Genomic DNA, 6837 nt, shown 5'->3' with positions numbered 1-6837 from the left:
GAGATCTCCTTCCAAGTGTGGTATTTCAGGGAGTATTTATTGAGCACATAGATTCCAGCGCAGAAAATAGAGACCAGGTCACTGTCTCATAGCAGGGTAGGGGGTCGGGGAAAAGGGGCAGCAGTGCTGGGAAATGTTGAGAATGACTGGCCAACATCACAACTATGTATATCTGGCTTAGAGAAAATAGTATATCAAACCAAAGCCCATTGATGGAATCCTTCTGATTACTTAAACAGTGCATTTTATAAAATTTGAGAGCTATTACCCAACATATTTGTATGCTTTCATCTAAACTTAGACACGGAGTTTTTCCAAACACAGCATCAACTTACATTCCCAGTTACTTTTCTCACTTAATATGAGCCCTAATCCATGCTATTCAATTGTTTTTGAAAATCTGATTTTCATTGCTGCACAGAACCTTAATATATCTGGTACATAAATTACATGCTTCCATAGCTTCTGCTGCTGTCTCCCTCCACCAAACAAATCTGGTTTATTTCTAAAAGTGGAGCTCAATCACTATCTTCTGCAGGCAGTTTCCCATTCTAGAATAATTCATGGGACTTCTAAGACTTTCACTTTATCCTTCTGTCTCTTAGGATAGCAGGCACTCCATACCATGTCTTATCTCCCTCTAAATACTGAGAGCTTCTCCAAGGTCAAGATGCTGCTGAATTAGCTCTCTGTCCAGCTCTTAGCACAGTGCTCAGAATACAGCAGACACTCAATAAAAATTGGAGAAACACAATAAATCCAAACAAGTTATTTACTGTTGCAGAGAACTCTAGTCGTCTGTCAAAGTCCATTCTCCCCTTCTCTACACACACAGTTGGACTACATTTCCCAGGCTCCCTTGTATTATGCGTGGTCACATGACCAGTTCTTGCCGAAGGAAGAGGCGTGGGATTAATGTGAGCCACTGCCAGTACAGGCCCGTAAAATCCTGCTGCGGACATTTCTTCGTGCTCTTTCTTCTTCTGTGGATGGATGCAAGTAGGGAGGAAGCCCCAGATATCAAAGTCAAAATAAAATATGTTGGTGAATCTGTAAATTTAAATGTTTTATTTGGGAAAGCACAAATTGCAGTTCAGGGAATACACATAGTCCAAGTGGTCTTCAGAATGTCCAAGAACAAAGAGAAGATTGGAGGTTTTATAAAAAGAGCTATGTTATGTTTCGTTTTGAAAATAAGGTCATCAGCATGAATAAAATTTTAGAGAATTGGCATCCTCTAATTGGTGAGTGGTGGTGGTGGGTAAAACTAGCCTTAGCTTCCTGGCAGGTCATCGTAGAAACTAATAGAAAACTGGTTTCAGGTTACAGCAGGCAGTTTCAGCTGCTGGGCTTGCAGAGAATTACATTCTCAGAACAATGTTATATTCCCTGAGTGCTTTTTCCCTCTGGTCTCTGGACTCTTGTTTTAGCTGAGTCTGACAAGAATGACCCAATTTACATGATCACCATTCACAGGAATGGTGAATGCACAAGAAGGAAACACCCTGGGTTCCTGGATGACCACAGGGAGGAAAGTTGCCTCTCCAACCTGGGCACCCATCTAGCAATGCCGGGGGTGGGTGCAACATACAGTGTTATGCCACTGAAATTGTTTATTCAATGTAACCTCATTAATACAGCTGCTTACAAATTCGATCACAGGATAACTTACATAATCATCTCTGTGTCACATTTAAAATGACAGAAGTCCATCAGGCCTTGCCAATGCTGCTCTTCCATTGACCCTGCTGTTCTGACCCAGCCACTTTACCTCAGAGAACTTCCATCCCTCATAATGTTTTAAATCTCTGCTCAATAAACACTGACATCAGAATTATACTAATATTTTAAAAGTTTTGTTGAGAAGCAACTTTAAGAGTAAACTTCAACAGTAAATTTTAATTATTTAATACTTTTTAAATATAGCACATGATATGGTTTGCCTGTGTCCCCACCAAAATCTCATCTTAAATTCCCATGTGTTATGGGAGGGACCTGGTAGGAGGTAATTGGATCATGGGGGGCAGGTCTTTCCTGTGCTGTTCTTGTGATAGTGAATAAGTCTCATGAGATCTGATGGTATTATAAGGGGGAGTTTCCTTGCACAAGCTCTCTCTTTGCCTGCCACCATCCACGTAAGATGTGACTTGCTCTTCCTTGCCTTCCACCATGACTGTGAGGCCTCCCCAGCCATGTGGAACTGTAAGTCCATTAAACCTTTCTTTTATAAATTGCCCATTCTCATGTGTGCCTTTACCAGCAGTGTGAAAACAGACTAATACCGTAATCAGTATCAGTAGAGTATCAGTAGAGTGACGCACTGCTGAAAAGATACCCAAAAATGTGGAAGTGACTTTGGAACTGGGTAACAGACAGGGGTTGGAACAGTTTGGAGGGCTCAAAAGAAGGCAGGAAAATGTGGGAAAGTTTGGAACTCCCTAGAGACTTGTTGAATGGCTTTGCCCAAAATGCTGATAATGATATGGACAATGAAATCTAGGCTGAGGTGGTCTCAGATGGAGATGAGGAACTTGTTGGGACCTGGAGCAAAGGTTACTCTTGTTATGTTTTAGCAAAGAGACTGGCAGTATTTTTCCCTGGCCCTAGAGATTTGTGGAACTTTGAACTTGAGAGAGATGATTTAGGGTATCTGGCAGAAGAAATTTCTAAGCAGCAAAGCATTCAAGAGGTGACTTGGGTGCTGTTTAAGGCATTCAGCTTTAAAAAGAAAATAGAGCATAAAAATTTTGGAAAATTTGCAGCCTCGCAATGTGATAGAAAACAAAAGCTCATTTTCTGAGGAGAAAATCAAGTAGGCTGCAGGAATTTGCATAAGCAATGAGGAGTTGAAGGTGAACCACCAAGACAATGGGGAAAACATCTCCAGGGTATGTCACAGACCTTTGCAGCAGCCTCTTCCATCACAGGCCCAGAGGCTTGGGATGATAAAATGGTTTTGTAGGCAGGCCCCAGGATCCCCCTGTAGTGTGCAGCCTAGGGACTTGGTGCCCTGCATACAGCTGCTCTAGCCATAGCTAAAAGGGGCCAAGGTATAATTCGGGCTGTGGCTTTAGGAGGTGCAAGTGCCAAGTCTTGGCAGCTTCCATGTGATGTTGAGCCTTCCAGTGCACAGAAGGAAGAATTGACATTTGGGAACCTCTGCCTAGATTTCAGAGGATATATGGAAATGCCTGGATCTCTAGGAAGAAGTTTGCCACAGGGACAGGCTCCTCATGGAGAACCTCTGCTAGGGCAGTACAGAAGGGAAATATGGGGGTCAGATCTCCCACACAGAGTCCCTATTGGGGCACTGCCTAGTGGAGCTGTGAGAAGAAGGCCACTGTCCTCCATACCCCAGAATGGTAGATCCACTGATATCTTGCACCATACACCTGGAAAAGCCATAGACACTCAATGCCAGCCCATGAAAGCATCTGGGAGGAAGGCTGTACCCTGCAAAGCCATAGGGGCAGAGCTGCCCAAGACCATGGGAACCACCTCTTGCATCAGTGTAACCTGGATGTGAGACATGGAGTCAAAGATCATTTTTTTGGAGCTTTAAGATTTGACTGCCCACTGGATTTTGGACTTGCAGGCAGCCTGTAGCCCCTTTGTTTTGGCCAACTTCTCCCATTTGGAATGGTTGTATTTACCCAATACCTATAACCCCATCATATCTAGGAAGTAACTAACTTGCTTTTGATTTTACAGATTAGGCAGAAAGGACTTGCCTTGTCTCAAATGAGACTTTGGACTGTGGACTTTTGAATTAATGCTGAAATGAGTTAAAACTCTGGGGACTGTTGGGAAGTCATGATTGGTTTTGAAATGTGAGGACGTGAGATTTGGGAGGGGCCAGGGCTGGAATGATATGGTTTGGCTGTGTCCCCACCAAAATCTCATCTTGAATTCCCACGTGTTATGGGAGGAACCTGGTGGGAGGTAATTGAATCATGGGGGCAGGTCTTTCTCATGCTGTTTTTGTGATAGTGAATGAGTCTCACAAGACCTGATGGTTTCATAAAAAGAAGTTTTATTGCACAAGCTCTCTCTTTGCCTGCCTCCATCCACATAAGATGTAACTTGCTCTTCCTTGCCTTCCACCATGATTGTGAGGCCTCCCCAGCCATGTGCAACTGTAAGTCCATTAAACCTCTTTCTTTTGTAAATTGCCCAGGCTTGTGTATGTCTTTATCAGCAGTGTGAAAATTGACTAATACAGCACAGTAAACCAGTTATAATTTATTCATTACAATTTATTGATTCAGTTTATTTGGAATTTACTGAAAATGTCTGTCTGAAGATCAATTATGTTTTATATAAATAACTTGACTTCTCTTACACATCGTGATTTGCTGACTATAGATTCTGCCTTTTAAGTTGTCCCAAGGAATTATTATTTCTATCTTTTTAAGCACTTTAGGTCAAATAATGTATATCAAATATTTTTAAAAGTATTTATCTCCCACCAATTTTTTGTCAACAGTGATTTTTACCATGGGCAACTTTCACCACTACCAGTTTTATTTTGACCTCCAGTAATATTCACTACGGAGGTCAAAGCATCCCTGGGAACAACACAGTGAGGTAAAAGCATTCTACTTCTTTCATTTACAGAGGTTCAATTCTGTCCCAGTTTAGGAACATACCATTTGCTCAAAAGTCTCCACAATCCTCCACCTCTGCCCACCCACTTAGGCTATAAAAGAGGATTTTCTAAGAGCTCCTCTGGCCACTTGCCAGGAGGTCAAAGGTAGCCCAGGGTGGCCCAAAGCAGGCCAGTCCAATCCAGGCCATGCCTGTGAGCCCATCTGGGCAGCCCCACACCCTCCACCTGAGTGTGGGGGACAGGAAACCTGAGGGGAGGGCCCATCCTGGCAAGAGCATGTTGGTGGTGATTGTAACTCCGGTGGTTCTTGTCATGTTCTTCCCCATATCAGGATGGCAGAGAGTGCTGGGGAGGCTCCTATCTGCCCCCATGTCAATCCTGGGCCCTCAGACTCCCATCTCCTCTCCTTCCAAGGTGGATGTCTGTGACACAAGGATATGTGTGCAGTCAGGGAGCAGAACCGGTCCAACAATGGCCAGGCAAAGCTCTAGTGCTTTCTACTGGCTACTAGGCAAGCACTGCCTTTATTGAACTCGAGGCAGGAGATCTACATGGAGCTGGTCAACAGGCCCTCTACTCCATCTCATTCCATGAGGGGCAGCAGCCTCATGCTACCAACAGGGGCAGGCACTGGCTCAGGTGGGAGTGGACACAGAGAAGACTCCACACTAGGGGCCTGAAACAGCCAAAGAGGGCCCTGAAGATTATGATCAATGAGAAGATGCAACAACAACAACAACAAAAGAAAGCGATAATGTTTGGTTACTTAAGGAAAGACCTGTTAGCACTGTTTGCAGAGAAAGCGATCAAGCAACACACAGTAAGTCATGAGCAGGTGGAGAATTAGAAGACAAGCAAGTAAACCAAGAAGTAAAGCAAGAACCCGAGAGTAGTTCATTGCTTATCTTTAGGCGGGTGATCTCTTAAACACCAATGTGAAGTCGGACCAGCTTTATTGGTCCATTTGGAGGAGTCAGTATCTGGTTTGTACTGCCTACTGCCAACTGATGTTTGGATGATCTTGGCTATGGTGTTCTACCATGTGGTTTCCATTCCTGGAGGTGTTTCTGCATACAAGGTGCTGTGAATCCAAAGACTGTACTAGGACCAGCATAACTTGGGTATGATGGATTCACAGCTTGACTCCTTTCAATTTGACTGAAGAACAGGTCACCATTAGCACCTCATAAGGCCTGATCCAACAAGGACAAAGCTGATCTTCCAGATGCTCATTCTTCTAGGACTTTAATAAAACCCAGTCTCCAGGACAGAGGTGGTGCAGAGGAACATCTGCGGGCAATATTAACCTGCTAGAAGTGAACTCATGTATAGCAGTGAGAGAGACTTCCAGTGATGGAACACACCTGACAGCATCTAATTCTTTAGTTCAGCTTCCCTCCAGGTCCCCCAGTCTATCCTTTGAGCATAGGAAGTGTCTCCTATGTAACAGTTAAGAGGGGCTCAATTAGAGTTTGCTTCAAGGGGCCACTCTCATCTGAAGCAGAGCGATGGGTAAGACCTCATCCCTGAGGTAAATTAGTCTCCTGACAAATTTTAGCTACAGTCTTTTTAAGAGCATGATTCATCTTTTCTGTCTTGCCAGTAGATTGTGGTTGCCAAGAAGCGTTTAATTTCCAATGAATGTCTATGCACCAGAGACTTCTTGAGTTATTTTTGTTATAAAGGCTCTTCTACTGTCTCTTTGAATAGATATGGGTAGCCCAAATTGGGGAACTATTTCTTTTAATAGAGCAGTTACAATCTCAGAAGCCTTTTCCAACTGATGGGGAAATACTTCCATCCATCCAAGTGAAAGCATCCATAAATACCAACAAAATCCCTGAAATTCTGGGTGGCTCTCAACAAAGTACATTCAATTTATCTGTCTTTTCTGAGTCCAGAGCCTCTGGGTTGTACCCCTTTTATCATTAGTGCAGGTCCTGATTGGGTGTCTAATATGGCTTGGTCCTTGCCTAACCTTCCAAAAGTAAGTCAATATCCTCCTTTTGGTTCTGATAGAGGAAGTACACAGTGGGGAGTGTATACAGCAGTGGGCTGATCCAAGATGACCTTTTCTGCTTCTTGTAGTAAATCACAGGTGGCTGCTACCACCCTCAGGCATATGGGCCATCCCTCAGCCCTTACGTCCAGCTGCTTTGACAAACAGGCATTGGATCTTCTCACATTACCTAGATTTGGGGTTAATGTCTCAAAGTTAATCCCCTGCC

This window comes from Macaca fascicularis, chromosome 1 (genome assembly GCF_037993035.2).
Source record: "Macaca fascicularis isolate 582-1 chromosome 1, T2T-MFA8v1.1".
Taxonomy (NCBI): domain Eukaryota; kingdom Metazoa; phylum Chordata; class Mammalia; order Primates; family Cercopithecidae; genus Macaca; species Macaca fascicularis.
This window is presented reverse-complemented; position numbering follows the sequence as displayed.